Source organism: Gopherus evgoodei, chromosome 2, assembly GCF_007399415.2.
Source record: "Gopherus evgoodei ecotype Sinaloan lineage chromosome 2, rGopEvg1_v1.p, whole genome shotgun sequence".
Classification (NCBI taxonomy): domain Eukaryota; kingdom Metazoa; phylum Chordata; order Testudines; family Testudinidae; genus Gopherus; species Gopherus evgoodei.
This window is the reverse complement of record NC_044323.1, coordinates 258,653,835-258,674,961: the sequence shown is the minus strand read 5'-3', so window position 1 is coordinate 258,674,961 and position 21,127 is coordinate 258,653,835.

Here is a 21,127-nt window from a genome sequence, read left to right as displayed (position 1 = left end):
ACATTGTTGGCATTACTGAAACTTGGTGGGATAATACACACGACTGGAATGTTGGCGTGGATGAGTATAGTTTTCCCAGAAAGGATAGACAGGGGGAAAAGGGAGGAGCTGTTCCCTTATATATTAAAAATGTACACACTTGGACTGAGGTGGAGATGGACATAGGAGATGGAAGTGTTGAGAGTCTCTGGGTTAGGCTAAAAGGGGTAAAAAACACGGGTGATGTCACGCTGGGCGTCTACTACAGGCCACCTAATCAGGTGGAAGAGGCTTTTTCAAACAACTAACAAAATCATCCAAAGCCCAAGATTTGGTGGTAATGGGGGACTTCAACTATCCAGATATATGTTGGGAAAATAACACCGCGGGGCATAGACTATCCAATAAGTTCCTGGACTGCATTGCAGACAACTTTTTATTTCAGAAAGTTGAAAAAGCTACTAGGGGGGAAGCTGTTCTAGACTTGATTTTAACAAATAGGGAGGAACTCGTTGAGAATTTGAAAGTAGAAGGAAGCTTGGGTGAAAGGGATCATGAAATCATAGAGTTTGCAATTCTAAAGAAGGGTAGAAGGGAGTACAGCAAAATAGAGACAATGGATTTCAGGAAGGCGGATTTTGGTAAGCTCAGAGAGCTGATAGGTAAGGTCCCATGGGAATCAAGACTGAGGGGAAAAACAACTGAGGAGAGTTGGCAGTTTTTCAAAGGGACGCTATTAAGGGCCCAAAAGCAAACTATTCCGATGGTTAGGAAAGATAGAAAATGTGGCAAAAGACCACGTTGGCTTAATCACGAGATCTTGCGTGACCTACAAAATAAAAAGGCGTCATATAAAAAATGGAAACTAGGTCAGTTTACAAAGGATGAATATAGGCAAATAACATAGGAATGCAGAGGCAAGATTAGAAAGGCTAAGGCACAAAATGAACTCAAACTAGCTATGGGAATTAAGGGAAACAAGAAGACTTTTTATCAATACATTAGAAGCAAGAGGAAGACCAAGGACAGGGTAGGCCCACTGCTCAGAGAGGAGGGGGAAACAGTAATGGGAGACTTGGAAATGGCAGAGATGCTTAATGACTTCTTTGTTTCGGTCTTCACTGAGAAGTCTGAAGGAATGTCTAATATAGTGAATGCTTACGGGAAGAGGGTAGGTTTAGAAGATAAAATAAAAAAAGAGCAAGTAAAAAATCACTTAGAAAAGTTAGATGCCTGCAAGTCACCAGGGCCTGATGAAATGCATCCTAGAATACTCAAGGAGTTAATAGAGGAGGTATCTGAGCCTCTAGCTATTATCTTTGGGAAATCATGGGAGACGGGGGAGATTCCAGAAGACTGGAAGGGGGCAAATATAGTGCCCATCTATAAAAAGAGAAATAAAAACAACCCAGGAAACTACAGACCAGTTAGTTTAACTTCTATGCCAGGGAAGATAATGGAGCAGGTAATTAAAGAAATCATCTGTAAACACTTGGAAGGTGGTAAGGTGATAGGGAATAGCCAGCATGGATTTGTAAAGAACAAATCGTGTCAAATTAATCTGATAGCATTCTTTGATAGGATAACGAGCCTTGTGGATAAGGGAGAAGCGGTGGATGTGATATACCTAGACTTTAGTAAGGCATTTGATACGGTCTCGCATGATATTCTTATAGATAAACTAGGAAAGTACAATTTAGATGGGGCTACTATAAAGGTGGATGCATAACTGGCTGGATAACCATACTCAGAGAGTAGTTATTAATGGCTCCCAATCCTGCTGGAAAGGTATAACAAGTGGGGTTCCGCAGGGGTCTGTTTTGGGACCGGCTCTGTTCAATATCTTCATCAACGATTTAGATGTTGGCATAGAAAGTACGCTTATTAAGTTTGCAGACGATACCAAACTGGGAGGGATTGCAACTGCTTTGGAGGACAGGGTCAAAATTCAAAATGATCTGGACAAATTGGAGAAATGGTCTGAGGTAAACAGGATGAAGTTCAATAAAGATAAATGCAAAGTGCTCCACCTAGGAAGGAACAATCAGTTTCACACATACAAAATGGGAAGAGACTGTCTAGGAAGGAGTATGGCAGAAAGAGATCTAGGGGTCATAGTAGACCACAAGCTTATTATGAGTCAACAGTGTGATACTGTTGCAAAAAAAGCAAACGTGATTCTGGGATGCATTACCAGGTGTGTTGTAAACAAGACACGAGAAGTCATTCTTCCGCTTTACTCTGCGCTGGTTAGGCCTCAACTGGAGTATTGTGTCCAGTTCTGGGCACCGCATTTCAAGAAAGATGTGGAGAAATTGGAGAGGGTCCAGAGAAGAGTAACGAGAATTATTAAAGGTCTTGAGAACATGACCTATGAAGGAAGGCTGAAGGAATTGGGTTTGTTTAGTTTGGAAAAGAGAAGACTGAGAGGGGACATGATAGCAGTTTTCGGTATCTAAAAGGGTGTCATCAGGAGGAGGGAGAAAACTTGTTCACCTTAGCCTCCAATGATAGAACAAGAAGCAATGGGCTTAAACTGCAGCAAGGGAGATTTAGGTTGGACATTAGGAAAAAGTTCCTAACTGTCAGAGTAGTTAAACACTGGAATAGATTGCCTAGGGAAGTTGTGGAATCTCCATCTCTGGAGGTATTTAAGAGTAGGTTAGATAAATGTCTATTAGGGATGGTCTAGACAGTATTTGGCCCTGCCATGAGGGCAGGGGACTGGACTCAATGACCTCTCGAGGTCCCTTCCAGTCCTAGAGTCTATGAGTCTATGAGTAGCAACATTATATGTAAAGCTATGAAATCCCCTGTATGATTTTATTAGCACATGTTCAAAACCACACAGCCCTGCCCAACCAAACAGCCCTGTACGATTTACATATAAGAAGTAAACTGGGTCCTTGAGACATCAGGGAGAGGAGATGGCAGGAGACAAAGCACATTTGCATTTCAGTAAACACAGGTGAGAAGAAAGAGCATAGAGCCTCCTTCTCACCAGACTCTATGTTGTCTCCTTTACTGTCTGAATAAACTTTGCTGTGAGGGGTAACCCTCAGGAGAATCCACTTGAACTGGACTATAAAAGAAAGGTGGTTGTAACTGTTGGTCTCAAGATATTAGAGAGACAAGGTGGATGAGGAAAAATTAGCATGGGGAAATAGGTTTTACTTTGTGTAATGACCCATCCACTCCCAGTCTTTATTCCAACCTAAATTAATGGTGTCAAGTTTGCAAATTAATTCCAATTCTGCAGTTTCTCAGCATGAGGTATCTTATTGGACCAACTTCTGTTGGTGAGAGAGACAAGCTTTTGAGGTTACACAGAGTTCTTCTTCAAGTCTGAAAAACTTACTCATAGTGTCATATTTTGCATTTAGTTGTGATACTCTAAGTTTCCCAAACCTGAAGAGGAGCTAGGTGTAATCTCAAAAGCTTGTCTATATCTCTCACCAACAGAAGTTGGTCCAATAAAAAGATACTACCTCATCCTGAGAAACTGCAGAATTGGAATTAATTTGCAAACTTGACACCATTAAATTAGGTTGGAATAAAGACTGGGAGTGGATGGGTCATTACACAAAGTAAAACCTATTTCCCTATGCTAATTTTTCCCCCTACTGTTACACCTTCTTGTCAACTGTTGGAAGGGCCATCCTGATTATTACTACAAAAGTTTTTTTTTTCTCCTGCTGATAATAGCCCACCTTAACTGATTACTCTCATTATAGTTAGTATGGCAACACCCATTTTTTCATGTCCTCTCGCGTGTGTATATATATCTTCCTACTGTATTGTCCACTGCATGAATCCATGGGTTGTAGCCTACAAAAGCTTATGCTCAAATAAAGTTAGTCTCTAAGGTGCCACAAGTACTCCTCATTCTTTAAACTAGGAAAATGTCTCTGTAAAATCACAAAATTTGGTAGTGGGATTCAGGAATAGGGCAGTACTTCACAAATGACGTGGATGTTGATCTAGTCAGTTTTTAAAAATGGGTTAACAGTTTGAAGTGCTTTACAACACTTTCATGTTCTCAACTTTGAAGTCTGATCTGTTTCAATTATCTACAACTTGTGCTTCTTTTTAGAAATAAACATCACTGTTTTTAGTAAATTCACATAGTTCAACACTTAAATAACTGGACAGTAGAAAATTACAGTACATATGATACAAATTGGCTGATAAACATCAATAGGGAAAGATTTGTCAGTGGTATAAATGATGAGTAACAATTACTAAACATCTATTAACTACTTGAAATGTTCTTTTAAAGATTTAAAGTTTTCAGCTGGCTCTAATACTAAACTAAAGGCACAGATCTACAATGAACAGTAGAATAATGCTAATAACTAAAATTGTCACCTTTTGCTTACACTGTGGATGGTAGCAGTTATCTTCATCAATCATACCCATTATATTGTCATTCTGAAGAATGAAATCATGGCTGCTTTAACATAATTTAAATTACGTGTAGTCCATTATTGTCTTAATAGTAACAGCTGCAACTTTTAAAAATGTACAAACATTTTTAGCAGCATGTGATGGGAAATCACTTGAAAGTCAAAAAATGTTAACAATGAATAAGAAATATTGTTGATATTAGGCTTTAACAAACATCAAGAATCAGATCAGAACCTTTGCTGTTGTTTGGTAAAAGTCTCTAATTATTATCTTCGTACCTCAGGTTCCTTCTGGGGCAACCTTAAGCACAAGCCATTGTTTGGAACCTAAGAGTTAACTAGGAAAAAAGTGTCTTTATTGCCTCAGCAAACCCAAACTTCCATCTGCCCCTCAGCAACTGGAACCAGCAGGAGGGACCGTTCATAGACCAAGCACTGCTTTCCACTGGCACCAACCCTCCAAAATGAACAAAAATACACACTTTAGTGGAGTGGCGGGCAGTATGGCCGGAGCACCGTTAACCCCGGAGTGCCTCTAGCCCCAGCACTGGGCGGGTGGCATGGCTGGAGCGCTCCCAGCCCAGAGCACTAGGTGGACGGAGCCGCCCCAGAGCACTGGGGGCGGGGGTGTGGGGCAGCCCGGTCCCAGCACTGGGTGGATGGGTGGTGTGGCATGGCCTCAGCCCCAGCCTTGTATGCCTTTGCCCCAGCCTGCCTGCCCCAGCCTCTAGGCCACAGAAGAGTGGGAAGGGAACTGAAGCAGGCAGGAGAGTGTCTAGGGGCAGAGTGTGGGCTAGGCCACACCAGGCTGTTTGGAGAGGCACAGCCTTCCCCTGCTTATGCTACCTGCTTCGCATGCTTCAGGCCATTCTCAAAATGATCCAAGTGTTTCACTTATGTCTGATGCATATATTCCTTTGGCCTGGTCTACACTACGAGTTTATCTCGAATTTAGCAGCATTAAACTGAATTAACCCTGCACCCATCCACACAACGAAGCCCTTTATTTCTGTAACCCTTCTGCCCCTCTTAGTTGGCAGCAACAAGGGCCGGGTTCAGTATCCAGGGGTTCCGTTTCAATAACACAATGCAAAACCGGCTCGAGCCCCCACCCAGTGACCTGGGACAATTACATACCATCACCCCCCCTGGGCGCCTCTAGGAGGCAATATTCACCACTCGCAAGCACGGAGTCTGAGTGTTGCAAAATACTTTTAATAAAGGAGGGAAACAATGCAGCATCACATTGGAGAAACACCACAAACACGATTATAACACAAACCATAAGCAAAAAAAAAACCCACCTCCAAGTACGTTTGGCAATGTCCTTTCCCCCTTAGGGTCTTAATTCTAATCACCCCAAAGTCCAACAACCCAAAAGTCTCTGGTCAGTGCCACCCCAGAGTTCAAAAGTTTATCTGCAGAGTTTTACCTCCCCAGGCTGGGTGGAAATGTGGGGGAGGCACACGGTGTTAAGGGGCACCTTACGTGGGCCAGGGCCAACTGCTCTGCCTCTCCATGGAGTTCTGCTGCAGGTTTCACCACGACCAGCTCCACTCCGCCAGCTGTGCTGCTCCTCCAGCCGACCCGTGATCTGCTCCAGTCATCCCCGCAAACCGCTCCACTCCGCTCACTGTTCCGTGAGCTGCTCCAACATGCTGAAAACTGCTCCGCTCTGCCAGCCACTTAGCGATAGGTCTTCAGGCTCCCCCACTAGTTAACACAGCACTCAGTGATCTCAGCTCAGTAAGCTTTGCTCTTTTAGTGATTTCAGCTCTTAGTGATTTCAGCTTGTAGTAGGGGAGCCCCGGTGCTTGTGCACCATTGGCCCAATGTGAATTCAACTCAGCAGCCTCTAGATGGACTCCTAATGGAATCAAAACTTGCTCTACTCTTCAACAGTGGAGAGAGGAGGATGTGCAATTGGTGTTCCAGGCCCTCAAAAGGGGCCCATACCATCTGGTACACACATCAGTCCCCAATTTCTCTCCTTTCACTGGGTTTTGGCACCCATGTCCCTTGTATAGCAAGTGCTACTTAATTGATGTTGAGACTTCTCTGTCATAAAGCAGTCTCATAGTTCCTTATTCACATAATCAGGGTGACAACACTTTATTCCTCCTGCCCCAATAACAAAGAAATTGGGGATCTCAGAGCTGTCAAAATAATTATCCCAGGCTGCCGTGGGCTATGCTAGGTGGGGTGGGCGTGCCAATGCAAATACCTGAAATTCCTTTCCACACTCCCCATAATTCACCACCAGATGTCAGGGTAGAGCTCATCCTGACTCTGCTTACATCCTCCCCCCAGCTGAGAATTTGTCATCCCGACAAATCACATTCCCTACTATACCAACTCACTGGTCCCCTCCAAAGGGCCTAGGATAGCCCACTTTAGCTTCCACAAACCTGTGTGCTAAATGTATTGACTCCTCACTAGTCACCCCAGGTGCATCGTAAGTTAACCATTTCACTGGTCTTATTACCCTGTCTCACCTATTGAGAATCTCTGTTGCTGTGGTAGGGGGGGACATCCTCTTGAGTGACGGATGGGGAAGTTTCCTGTGAGGTCCCCTCGGATACTGGCATAGGCTCCTGCATTTCTAGTTCTAACAGTGGAGGGTCGAAGGTGCTCAGGACATCCTCCATCTGTATGTTGCCACTGTCCAATAACCTGTGTATGTCATCACACGGGGGTCCCACCAGTGGCTCAGGAGTGTCAGAAATGGGCCTAAATACTTCTGCCATAGGGTTTGGGGCAGAAGAGGAGGTGCTCTCTTTTGATTCAGCTGATCGAGACTGAAATCTTGTCTTCATCCCAGGATACACCATGGTTGTGTCTTCCTCCTCAAACTCACTCTCAGATGTGCTGAGTAGGGGTATGTTAGCTGCAGGGGGCCGGCTGTCTACGTTGGAAGGCAGCTTTGGTACAGCACCTTCATTCTGCCCAGTTGCCCTGTTGTGGCCCATCTCATAAGGGGTGCCTATCAATTCCCCCACAGGGAGCAAAAGGTTTCTATGCACTGTCTTTGTCTGCCCTGGACCCTCTTCAGGTTTGATCTTGTAGACCGGCAGGTCTCCTAGCTTTTCCATCACCAAGTAAGGTGTTGCCTTCCATCTGTCAGCTATCTTGTGTTTGCCAGCAATACCCAAATTTCGCAGCAGGACTCTGTCCCCTGGCTGGAGCTCTTGCAGACGTACCCTAGCATCATATCGATGTTTGTTGCGGTTTGCATTCTTCCAAGCTGCAGATGTAGCTAAGTGATAAGCATCCCGCAGCTTTTTTCATAGTCGGGATACATATTGCTGATGGGTTTCATAGCTATCGCCATCCTCTGATACACCAAAGCACAGGTCTATGGGTAATCTTGGTTCTCGCCCAAACATCAAGAGATATGGGATAACTCCCGTAGCATTGTTCTTTGTGGCGTTGTAGGCGTGCACCAGAAATGCAACATGTTGGCTCCAGGTTGCCTTCTGCTCTGGCCACAAAGTCCCTAAAATATCTAATAGGGTTCAGTTGAACCTCTCTGGCTGAGGATCACCTTGCCGGTGATAAGGCATTGCCCTCGACTTTTTAATTCCTGCTGTCCTCAGCACCTCCTTCAGAAGGTGACTCTCAAAGTCTTGTCCCTGATTCGAGTGTATCCGGGCTGGGAATCCATAAACTGAGAAATATTTTTCCCACAGCACTCGAGCGACAGTGGTGGCCCTCTGATCACATGTGGGATATGCCTGCGCATATCGCATATAATGGTCAGTCACTAATAGAATGTTCCCAATATTCCTCTTCCCTACTTCTAAAGACAAGAAATCAATGCAAACCAGCTCCAGAGGTTTGATGCTGGTGATGTTCTTCAGATATGCAGCCCTCGTGGGCAGAGTTTTCCTTTGAACACATCGAGCGCAGGTGTCACATTTCCTGCGAACATCTTCAGCCATCCGGGGCCAATAGAACCTACTGCGGATAAGTTCCAGGGTCCTCTCCATCCCTAAATGTCTAAAGTCATCATGGAGGGCCCTCATGGCCAGGGCTCTGTACTCTTTCGGCAGCACTAGTTGATTCCATTGCTTTTGCACAGGGTCTGTGGTCATGCGGTGTAGCACTCCCTGAATCAGTTTTAGTTTGGTCCATTCTCTCAATAGTAGTTTGACCTCCGGGTTAGGTGGGACAACCGCAGCTGGCCCTCGCCCCTCCCTTTTGGCAAGTAGTGTATCACGAATGTCAATATCTTGCTGCTGGGCTTCCTGCCAGTCAGCCGCATTGAGCATAGGCAAGGGAGATTGGTCCAGCAATATAGTTCACTGAAACAGAAGGCACGCATTCAGGGGGCAGGCCCAAAGCTTCAGTAACACATCCATGAAGGCTTTCATGGGCCTCCAGCTCTCGGCGACTCACACTGCAAATAGCTCTCACTCCATCCATGGGTATCACAGCAACTCCTGGTACCAGTGGATGCCTGGACAATGCATCTGCATCTACATTGCTTCTCCCTGATCGGTATTGAAAGCTGAAGTCATAGCTAGCCAAAGCGGCCACCCATCTTTGCCCTGTAGCATCCAGTTTAGCACTTGTTAACACGTAAGTCAGTAGGTTGTTGTCTGTCCACACCTGGAACTGAGCACCATACAAGTAGTCTCGAAATTTCTCAGTGATGGCCCATTTCAAGGCCAAGAACTCCAGCTTGTGGGTGGGATAGCGGGTTTCACTATCAGACAATCCTCGGCTGGCAAAGGCTACAGGTTTACACTTGCCTTCCACCTCCTGATACAGTACTGCTCCCAGACCCTCCAAACTGGCATCAGTATGCAAGATAAATGACTTACTTGGGTCAGCAAAGACTAGGACTGGGGCACGAGTTAGGCAAGTAATGATTTCTCGAAAAGCCCTTTCACATCTCTCATCCCACCATGGCCCAAAGGGTTCGAAGGGGCCATAGTGTCTCTGCACGGAAGACCCCTTATTCTTGGTCTTAGATTTGTTCTTGCTGGACTTATATCCCCTGGTAAGATCATTGAGGGGTTTTACAATTGTAGCATAGTTTTTCACAAATCTGCGGTAGTAGCCACTAAACCGAAGGAAGGTCTTGAGTTCTCTGTAGTTGCTTGGACGTGGCCATGTAGTAAGTGCTTCTATTTTATCGGGATCAGTACTCACACCCTCTTGGGACACGATGTGACCCACATACTTCACCGAGGTCCTGCATAACTGGCATTTGTCAATTGAAAGCTTCAAACCATAATCCTCCAACCTATCAAGTACTTTAAGAAGTCTTTCTTCATGCTCCTCCAAGGTTCTTCCAAACACAATCAGGTCATCCAAATAAACTAACACTTGCAGTAAATTCATGTCTCCCACAACTTTCTCCATAAGACGTTGAAATGTGGCAGGTGCTCCAGAAATCCCTTGGGGCATGCGTTCGAACTGATAAAACCCTAATGGGCAGATGAAGGCTGTCTTCTCCTTATCTTCTTCACCCAGAGGGATCTGGTAGTATCCACTCTGAAAATCCAACACAGAGAACCACTGGCTTCCCAGCAAACAGTCTAAGGCATCTTGGACTCGAGGCATTGTGTACTGGTCAACCACAGTACGGCGGTTTAGGGTGTGGTAGTCAGTACACATCCGGATTTTCCCATTCTTTTTACAGACCACCACAGTGGGTGAGGCACATGAGCTGCGGGACTCTGTAATGATGCCATTTGCAGCCAGCCTTTGAAGATGTTGTCGCACAGCTTCCATCTTGGAGAGAGCAAGCCTCCTAGATCTCCGTCTGAAAGGTCGAGAGTCATGTAATCTGATGTTGTGCTCTACTCCTTTTGCACATCCCATATCCCACTCATGCAATGAGAACACCTTGGATCTTTCACAAAGTTTCCTCCTCAGGCAATCTTTCCACTCCTCGGACAATGGTGAATCTCCAAAGTCAAACTTTGCTGGGTCTATTGTCGGAACTTAAGTCTCGCAGTGGGGTTTTACAGTTGATTCAGGCTTGACGAGGTCTGCTATCTTTTGTCCTTGCTTCACAACAACATCTCAATTTGTTTCATTAGCAATCAGTATAGTCACCTTTTCCTGGGCTTCAGCAGGTAGGGTTATGACTCCACTGGGGACCAGCACTCCTTCTGGGAGCTCTCCTTCAACTGGCTGCTCTATCACTGCTAATGCCCCTTTACTACCTTTCAGCCTGGTACTCATGACAAGCACTTCTTGCTCTGTCCTTGCAGACACTACTAAGGGAGTTGTGCCCGTGTACTTCAGTGCCCCAATTGGTAGCTCAGATGTCTCCTTTTTAGCACTCTCAATCTTCCTATAGGCTTCAGCACAAAGCGTATGGATCATCAGGGTACTCAGGTATTGGTCCCCAGCCCGTTGTCTGCAGTAATCCGCAGGCACCTTGAAGAGACTGGAGTTGGTCCCTATCAGCACAGACACATCAGAGGTCCCTTTAGGGTCAGGGCATATTAAGGCAGCTGTGTCTACCTCTTCCCTTACCCCAGCAACCTCCTCTGGGAATTCTAGGTGCACTATGACATACCCTTGATAGGGGTATTCATCCATGCTGAGACCACACAGACCAATGCCAGTCAGTGGCTGCATAGGCAGGTGCCTAAGCATTTGTTGGTAGAATGACTGAAATATAATAGTCACTTGAGATCCAATGTCAAGCACGGCTTTACACTCCGCCCCTTCAATCCTCACCATGATCTCTGCACGAGCCCTATCAGTCCTGCAGGGATCCCAGCTGGACGGTCTCTTCTGGAGGAATCTTCAAATCCTGTAGGCCTAGGTGGTCCCTGTCCCTAGACATTCTGGCAGCTACTGGATCTCTTCCAACTGATCCTCAGCTTTCTCATACACTAAGGAGGGGTTCTCTTCCTTATGGCAGTTAGCAGCACTGTGCCCATCCTGACGACACTGGTAGCAAAAGAATTGTCCTTTCCCCCTTCGCAGGGGTGGGACAGTGGCTCTAGATACTGACTTCTCCATCGTCACAGTCTGAGGCTCCTTATTCCTGGAAATCTTAGCTCGGTCAATGGTGCTGTGCAGCTCAGCTATCCGTTCTGTCAGGATCTGCATTTGTTGGGCAAGTTCCTCTGTGGTGCTCACCATCAGTACACTGACCATTTGCAGTGGCGTTGTGCTGACTGGTTCCAAAGTTTGGGCTTCCCAACACTCGCTGGCAGCCTGCCTTTCTTCCTCTTCCCTGACCTCCTTTATCAGCTGGGAGTAACTTGGGGGATGTTCCTGCCATTCTCTTAGTCGGAGATGAAGTAGAATCAGTTTCTGATACTGAGTCCCTCTTACAACTTGAGCAAGTCTGGTCTGATCCATCTGCTCAGCAGTCACTGCTCCCCTCATACAGCTCTCTGAAGCAGTCTCTCCAACCTCTGTATATAGGCTGAAATTTTCTCTCCTCTTTGCTGTCGGGAATTAAGGAATTTACAGTAACTGTCTTCAGGGCCCTCTACACTCCCAAAGGTATTATCAAGGGCCTCTAGGCAGTCCTTCACACTGACCCCAGGGTCAATGAGCTTCAGGGTGTGAATTACATCTAATGCTGGGCCACTAAGGCTCTCTATTAGACATCTTCACTTTTCTACATCGGGTACGGCCCACTCCCGCAGCATTTCAGTGGTATGCTCCAACCAGGGTTCAAACTCCTCTTCCCCAGCAAATAACCTTAACTTATGACAAGAGTTTGACGTAGCATAGGCCAACACAATCTTTTCCAATATATGCCCTAGTGCTTTTTCCCAGTCACTGGCTGAGGCTGCCGCCCCTGAGCTAGAGGCTGCAGGACTGGGGCCCAACAAACCCGACATATTAGCCATTATACAAACAGTAATTTCCTCAAAATATAAACACAATTGTTTCCCAATACAGTGGAACACACAACAGGTGCTTGTGAGGGGTACTGACCCAGGGATCCCGGACAAGCCCCCAAAAATGTAACCCTTCTGTCCCTCTGAGTTGGCAGCAACAAGGACCAGGTTCAGTATCCAGAGGTTCCGTTTCAATAACACAATGCAAAACCGGCTCAAGCCCCCACCCAGTGAACTGGGACAATTACATACCAGCCCCCTGGGCGCCTCTAGGAGGCAATATTTCCCCACTCACAAGCACGGAGTCTGAGTGTAGCAAAATACTTTTAATAAAGGAGGGTGTCATAAACAGATAAGTAAGAGTTAATAGAACAGAAGTACTTCATATCTCTTTTGCCTGTAAAGGGTTAACAAGATCAGTGAGCCTGGCTATCACCTGACCAGAGGACCAATCAGGGGACAGGATACTTTCAAATCTTGAGGGAGGGAAGTTTTTGTGTGTGCTTTTAGTTTTTGGTTGTTGTTCTCTCTGGGTTCTGAGAGTGATCAGACATGTAACCAATCTCCCTGATACAGTTTCTTATAGATTCAAAATAGTAAGTACTAGGTGATAAGGCGAGTTAGGCTTATGTTCGTTTTCTTTATTTGCAAATGTGTATTTGGCTGGAAGGAGTTCAAATTTGTATTTTGCTGAAAGGATTTTAATTTGTACTTGTATACTTGGGCTGGGAGGGTATTCCCAGTGTCTATAGCTGAAAGACCCTGTACCTATTCCATTTTAAATTTACAAAGATAATTTTTACTGTTTTTTCTTTCTTAAAAGCTTTTCTTGTTTAAGAACCTGATTGGTTTTTTTTTATTCTGGTGAGACCCCAGGGGCTGGGGCTGGATTCACTAGGGAATTGGTGGGGAGAAAGGAGGGAAGGGGGAGAGGAAAGGTTAATTTTCTCTCTGTGTCAGGATTACTTTCACTCTCAGGGAGAGTCTGGGAGGGGGAGAGAGAAGGAGGGGGGAAGGTTAATTTTCCTCTCTGTTTTAAGATTCAAGGAGTTTGAATCACAGTGATCTTCCAGGGTAACCCAGCGAGGGGAAGCCTGGGAGAGGCAATGGTGAGGGAAAGGGTTTACTTTCCTTGTGTTAAGATCCAGAGGGTCTGGGTCCTGGGGGTCCCCGGGCAAGGTTTTGGGGGGACCAGAGTGTACCAGGCACTGGAATTCCTGGTTGGTGGCAGCGCTACAGGTTCTAAGCTGGTAATTAAGCTTAGAGGAATTCATGCTGGTACCCCATCTTTTGGACGCTAAGGTTCAGAATGGGGAATTATACCATTACAGAGGGAAAAAATGCAGCATCACATTGGAGAAACACCACAAACACGATTATAACACAAACCATAAGCAAAAAAAAAAAAAAAAAAAAACCCACCTCCAAGTATGTTTGGCAATGTCCTTTCCCCCTTAGGGTCTTAATTCTAATCACCCCAAAGTCCAACAACCCAAAAGTCTCTGGTCAGTGCCACTCCAGAGTTCAAAAGTTTATCTGCAGAGTTTTACCCCCCCAGCCTGGGTGGAAATGCAGGGGGGCACACACAGGGTGTTAAGGGGTACCTTACGTGGGCCAGGGCCAACTGTCTGCCTCTCAGTGAAGTTCTGCTGCAGGCTTCACCACGACCAGCTCCACAACACCAGCTGTGCCGCTCCTCCAGCCGACCCGTGATCCGCTCCAGCCATCCCCGCAAACCGCTCCACTCCGCTCACTGTTCCGTGAGCTGCTCCAACATGCTGCAAACTGTTTTGCTCTGCCAACCGCTTAGCAATAGATCTTCAGGCTCCCCCACTAGTTAACACAGCACTCAGTGATCTCAGTTCAGTAAGCTTAGCTCTTTTAGTGATTTCAGATTGTAATAGGGGAGCCCCGGCACTGGTGCACCATTGGCCCAACATGAATTCAGCTCAGCAGCCTCTAGATGGACTCCTAATGGAATCAAAATTAGCTCTACTCTTCAACAGTGGAGAGAGGAGGATGTGCAATTGGTGTTCCAGGCCCTCATAAGGAGCCCATGCCATCAGGTACACACACAAGTCCCCAACATCTCTCATTTCAATGGGTTTTGGCTCCCATGTCCCTTGTTTAGCAAGTGCTACTTAATTGATATTGAGACATCTCAGTCATAAAGCAGTCTCATAGTTCCTCATTCACATAATCAGGGTGACAACACTTTATTCTTCTGTAGCAGGGTGGATCCCTGCTCCTGCCCTGAAGGGGTTAAAAGCAGCCCTGGGAAGGGGCCGTAGCTGGAGCCAGAAGCCTGGGCTGATGGCAGGAGTGGCTGCAGCTGGGGGCCACACCCCAAACTGAGCCACAAGGTGGTATAAGAAGGCCAGGGGAGCCAAAAGCAGGAGGAGTCTCTCTCTGACTGGAGAGGGAGACAGGCCTGGCTGCTGGGGAACTCACCCAGGGGAGCTAGGGGAAGGCAGAGCTGGGGAAAGGCCTTAGGAGCTGGGAAGCCCCAGGCTGCAGGGCCTAGCTCTAGGCCTCCCAGGTATTGGGCTTAGATTCATAGATTCTAGGGTCAGAAGGGACCAATGTGATCATCTAGTCCGACCCCTTGCACAAAGCAGGCCACAGAACCCTACCCATCCACTTCTATAACAAACCCCTAACCTATGCCTGAGTTATTGAAGTCTTCAAATTGTGGTCTGAAGATCTCAAGCTGCAGAGAATCCACCAGCAAGTGACCCATGCCCCACGCTGCAGGGGAAGGTGAAAAATCTCCAGGGCCTCTGCCAATCTGCCCTGGAGGAAAATTCCTCCCCGATCCCAAATATGGCGATCAGCTAAACCCTGAGCATGTGGGCAAGACTCACCAGCCAGCACTCAGGAAAGAATTCTCTGCAGTAACTCAGATCCCATCCCATCCAACATCCCATCACCAACTACTGGGCATACTTATCTGGCGATAATCAAAGATCAATTGCCAAAATTAGGCTCTCCCATCATACCATCCCTTCCATAAACTTATCAAGCTTAATCTTAAAGCCAGATATGTCTTTTGCCCCCACTACTCCCCTTGGAAGGCTGTTCCAGAACTTCACTCCTCTAATGGTTAGAAACCTTCGTCTAATTTCAAGTCTAAACTTCCTAATGTCCAGTTTATACCCATTTGTTCTTGTGTCTACATTGGTACTAAGCTTAAATAATTCCTCTCCCTCCCTAATATTAATCCCTCTGATATATTTATAAAGAACAAGCATATCCCCCCTCAGCCTTCTTTTGGCTAGACTAAACAAGCCAAGCTCTTTGAGTCTCCTTTCATACGGCAGGTTTTCCTGGGCTTGCAGAGGGGCAGTCGGAGGGTGGGTAAAAGCAGCCAGTCCAAACCCCTTGTTGCCTGTGATGATTGGCTAATACGCTGCAGTCTGCCCCAGGGTGCAGGGGCTAAACAGAGACTGGCAGTAGCCACGACTGAGGTGATGTGGGGATAGGGAGTGGGGGTTCCCTGGGGGTGGGGAAACCCAGTAAGACTGTGGGGTATTGCAGGAGGCAGAACCCTGGAATAAGGGCACGGGGGTCCTGGGAGGGAAACGGGGGCCAGCAGAGGACACGCGGATCACCAGCCTGCAGAGGGCGCTCCTGGGTCGAAGAGCTAATTCCCGAGGACGACCAGCAGGAGGCACTGCAGGGTTGAGTCTGCCCATTTACATCATCCTGCCCTAATAACAAAGAAATTGGGGATCCCAGAGCTGTCAGAATAACCAACCCAGGCTGCTGTGGGCTATGCTAGGTGGGGTGGGTGTGCCAATGCAAATACCTGAAATTCCTTTCCACACTCCCCATAATTCACCACCAGATGTCAGGGTAGAGCTCATCCTGACTCTGCTTACGTCTCAATATAAAGGGCTCTTAATATCGATATCTGTACTTCTCCCCGACGAAGGGAGTAGCGCTCACATTGGTATTGCAATTTCAAATTAGGGTTAGTGTGGCTGCAATTCGATGGTATTAGCCTCCGCTAGCTATCCTACAGTGCACCATTGTGTCTGCTCTGGACAGCAATCTGAACTCAGATGCACTGGCCAGGTAGATAGGAAAAGCCCCGTGAACTTTTGAATTTCATTTCCTGTTTGCCTGGCGTGGAGAGCTGATCAGCACAGGTGACCATGCAGTCCCAGAATCAAAAAAGAGCTCTAGCATGGACTGTACAGGAGTTACTAAATCTGATCTCTGTATGGGGATATGAATCTGTTCTATCAGAACTCCTTTCCAATAGACGAAATGCCAAAACATTTGAAAAAATCTCCAAGGCCAAGATGGACAGAAGCCACAACAGAGACTCAACATAGTGCTGCGTGAAACTAAGGAGCTGAGACAAGCATACCAGAAAACCAAAGAATCAAATGGACGCTCACGGAGGGAGGGGCGACTGACGACTGTAGCTATCCCGCAGTCTCCGAAAACCATTTGAATTCTTGGCTGAGCTCCCAAAGCCTGAAGGGTCAAAAACATTGTCGCGGGCGGTTCAGGGTATATGTTGTCGGCCTCCCCACCTCCCTCCCTCTGTAAAAGCAAAGGGAAAAAAATCCTTTCTCGCCTTTTTTCAACATTATCGTATGTCTACTGGATACTGCTGACAGATGTGGTGCTGCAGTGCTACACAGCAGCATCCTCTTCCCTTCCCTTCGGCAGGTGGTACAGTATGAGTGATATCTGTCATCGTTGTCCTGTGAGTGCTCCTGGCTGGCCTTGGTGAGGTCGGCTGGGGGTTCCTGGGCAAAAATGGGAATGACTCCAGGTCATTCTCTTCTTCTTTAAGCTTTGTCTAATGGAGATTCACTCCTGCCTGGAATATCATAGCAGCTGGAGGCTGCCCTCCCCTCCCTGCTTTGATCTCTGCTTGCAGAGGCAATAAAGTCAATGTTGTTTCAAATTCGTACATTCTTTATTACTTCATCACACAAATGGGGAGATAACTGCCATGGTAGCCCAGGAGGAATAGGTGAGGAGGGAAGCAATGGGTGGCGTTGTTGCAGGGGCACCCCCTAGAATGGCATGCAGCTCATCATTTCTGAGGGATGTCTGGGGCTCTGACCTAGAGCTGCTGTTTGCCTCTCTGGTACTTTAGTAGGCTTGCTTGATGTTCTAAGCAGGACTGATTCTCTTCTTTAAGTTTTGTCTAAAGGGAGAATGACCTGGGGAGTCATTCCCATTTTTGTCCATGCGCCCCTGGCCGACCTCACCGAGGCCGCCAGGAGCATCCATGATAGCAGCAGACAGTACAGTATGACTGGTAACCATCCATATTACATTCTTAAGATCATTGTTTGTTTTAAAAATAAAACTATACAAAGCCTTATTAAGAAACGTGAGTGGAAAGTGAGAATTACCAAAAGGAGAAGCACAAAAAAAACCCAACACCTCACTATTTTATGCTAAATTAAGGCCAAAAAATAACGAATTATAAGTAAGGCTGCAATTTTGTCATGGTGGTCGCAGAAGTCATGGTATTATGACTTCCAAAGACCTCCGTGATTTCAGCACCTGCAGCAGGGAGCTGTGACGTGCCACCATCACCTGAGGCAGCGGGCCCCCAAATACTCAGCTGCTGCAGGCAGGGAGGGTAACCTGCAGCTCCCAGCTACTGCGGCAGACAGGGGGACCCCCACAGCTCCCTGCCAGCCATGGTAGCGGGGGATCCCCACAGCCCCCAGCTGTCATAGTGCGGCAGGGGGACTCCCACAGCCTTCGACCACAACAGGGGTAAAGGGTGTGACATTCCCTTGATGTTATTGGGACCGATGATCTGCTAAGTCACTCCTATCCTCGATTCTGGGAGCCAACCTTACCCTACTCTGCTGTGAGAACCCCCGCTCCTGGGCCGTTCATGCACAGCCTCTGGCATGTAAGCTGCTCCTTGGATTGTGCAACTGAATGACACTGGCCAATATTTCCGGTCCCAGACACAACCTTAGGAACCTCTGTCTTGCAGTGTCCAGTTATGCCCACTGGATGCTGCAAGCTTATATGACTTCATCAATTTAACAAAGAAATTGATATGCGCCAGGCTTGTTATTACAAGGGGAGTCTCTGACACACTTCAGACCAAAGGCACTGCTTCAGGCAGAATAAACAAACAAATTTATTAACTGCAAAAGATATATTTTAAGTGATTATAAGTCAAAGCATAACAAGTCGATGACCTCTCGAGGTCACTTCCAGTCCTAGAGTCTATGAATATGTCTGATTTGGTCAAATGAAACAAAAGCAAAATGCGTTCTAAGCTGATCTTAACACTTTCAGTGCCCTTACAAACTTAGATGCTTCTCACCACAGGCTGGCTGGTTGCCCTTCAACCAGGCTCTCACCTTTGATCAGCACTTCAGTCGCTTGGTGGTGGTGTCTGTAGACGGAAGTGGGAGAGAGAGCGAGCATGGCAAATGTCTCTCCGTTTTATCATATTCTTTCTTCCCTCTTGGCTTTGCCTCCCCCTGCTCAGGGTCAGGTGAGCATTACCTCATCGTAATCCCTGACTGACCAAGGGAAGGGGGGTGACTCACTCAAGAGTCCAAAAGATCCTTTTTTGCTGCCTAGGCCAGTGTCCTTTGTTCCTGTGAGGCTGGGCTGGGTTTGTCCCATACATTCCCTGATGAGATGTGAACTGCCCCTCTGTTCCTGGAGAGTTTTGCCTGGGCTTGTGTTAAGCCACGAGGACACATTTTCAGCCTCATAACTATATACATGAAGTCAAGTATCAGAGGGGTAGCCATGTTAGCCTGAATCTGTAAAAGCAGCAAAGAGTCCTGTGGCACCTTATAGACTAACAGACGTATTGGAGCATGAGCTTTCGGACCCGACGAAGTGGGTATTCACCCACGAAAGCTCATGCTTCAATATGTCTGTTAATCTATAAGGTGCCACAGGATTCTTTGCTGCTATATACATGAAATCACAACCTATAACATTACTATAAGATTACCATAACAGCAACGCTCAGTGCATCACGAGTCTTCTGAAGACGCCCAACATGACAAACTTTGCATTGGGTACCACACAATCATTTTATAAGGATGAACATGGGGGTGCAGGGTGTTCTCCTGAGGTACAGTGATGGGGACTCTTGCTGCTCCCCACTGTGGCAGTGTCAGGGGGATCTCCGCAGCTCCCCTTGGCTACAAGGGGACCCCTGGAGCCCCTGGCTGCCATGGGGATGCAGAGGGAGCCCCGCAGCTCCTCACTGCAGTGGCATCACTGATTCCTGCAGCTCCCCGCTGCTGGGGAGGGGGAAGGCTGACGCTGCAGCTTTCCACTATTGCGGGGGATGGACATCAGAGGGACTCTGGAGCTCTGAGCCCCCAAGTGTGGTGGGGGCCCCAGTGCTCCCAGCCACCTGCGGCTGCCCAGTCCCTTCCCATTTTATCATGCATATTTTTAGTAAAAGTCACGGACAGGTCACGGGCAATAAATAAAAATTCATGGAAGCCCATGACCTGTCCCTGACTTTTACTACAAATATCCATGACAAAATCTTAGCCTTATTATAAGGCACTATTAAAGCAGACATAACGCTGGGAATGGGGGACTGTAGATGGATCACTTGATGATTACTTGTTCTGTTCATTCCCTCTGAAGCACCTGGCATTGGCCATTGTCGGAAGACAGGATAATGGACTGACCCAATATGGCCATTCTTATGTTCTTATAAAACTAGTTTGTAGCTTCTGACAGCAGCCCTGAACAGTCCCAATGTCACTCTTCAGCACACTGGTGAAATACTTTTCACCTCATGTTAATTTCCAGCATACTGCCATGAGCAAACTAGCCTGCTTTTACAAGCAAGTTCAGTATTGGTGTCACTTGTATTTTCTTTAAAGACAGCCATGTTGTAAAGAGGCTATTTCATTTCCTTTAGGAGATTTTTTAAAACTGTGGGCTAAAGAGCTGCATGATCGTTAATTAGCAAGCTTACCGAGTTAATTTACAAACCTTACCCACATGGAAATAATTTCTTCTAATATAGCAAAGGCTGTTTGAGATGCAAGAGTTTTAAGTGTATAATATAAGCACTTCTTTAGGCATTACTGAGATGAAATAAACCTTTACGTTATATGCTGGCGCATTTTTCTAACTATTAGAGATCAGGATGGACCTAATGTGGGGATGCACACCATCCCACACCCACAGACTGTGGGGTTTTTACCCTTTGCTCTGAGGCATCGGGTGTTGGCCACTGTTGGAGACAGGTTGCTGTGCTGGATGGAGCTCTGGTCTGATCCATTGTGGCAATTTCTATGTTCCTATGCTATGGCTAGTTGCTATCACTTCAAGACTGATGAGCCATTTCTGGTATTTAAGGCAGGCATTGCCGTGGTACCTGAAATCCCTGAAGTTGTACATGAACACTGCAGACATGAGATGTGATTGCAGCACCCCTAGACAGCCCTACCTGAACTAGCTGTGAGTTGGAATAAGAAACATGGGGCTGCATGTGCTAGCTTAGCCCCCTGTCCTGGTCACAGCCTGGAGTGGTGTCCACGTCCCCCTGCTCCTGCAAACAGGCTTTGCTGCTCAATCAAAGCTCGCTGGGGTTGGCTGCAGGGGTGCTAGAACAATGTTTATGGAAGGGTTGCTGAAAGCCATTGAACCAAACTGCAAACCCTGTACATCAGAGATCGCCAAACTGTGGGTTGTCCCCACTGAGGGGGCATAGCTGGGGCCCAGGCCAGCCTCCACAGGGCGTGGGGAAGGAGCGGCACCCAGCTCCGTTCCTGGTCCAGACCCAGGCTCCTCGCTCAGGGATCCACTCCCAGCCAGTGCCAGGGGCCCTGACTGCCAGCTGTTCCTGGAGATCTGTTCCTGCGACCCTGCTCCCGGCCTTGGCTCCATGGGACAGAGAGGGGATGGTTGACAGGATAAGGGGGGACC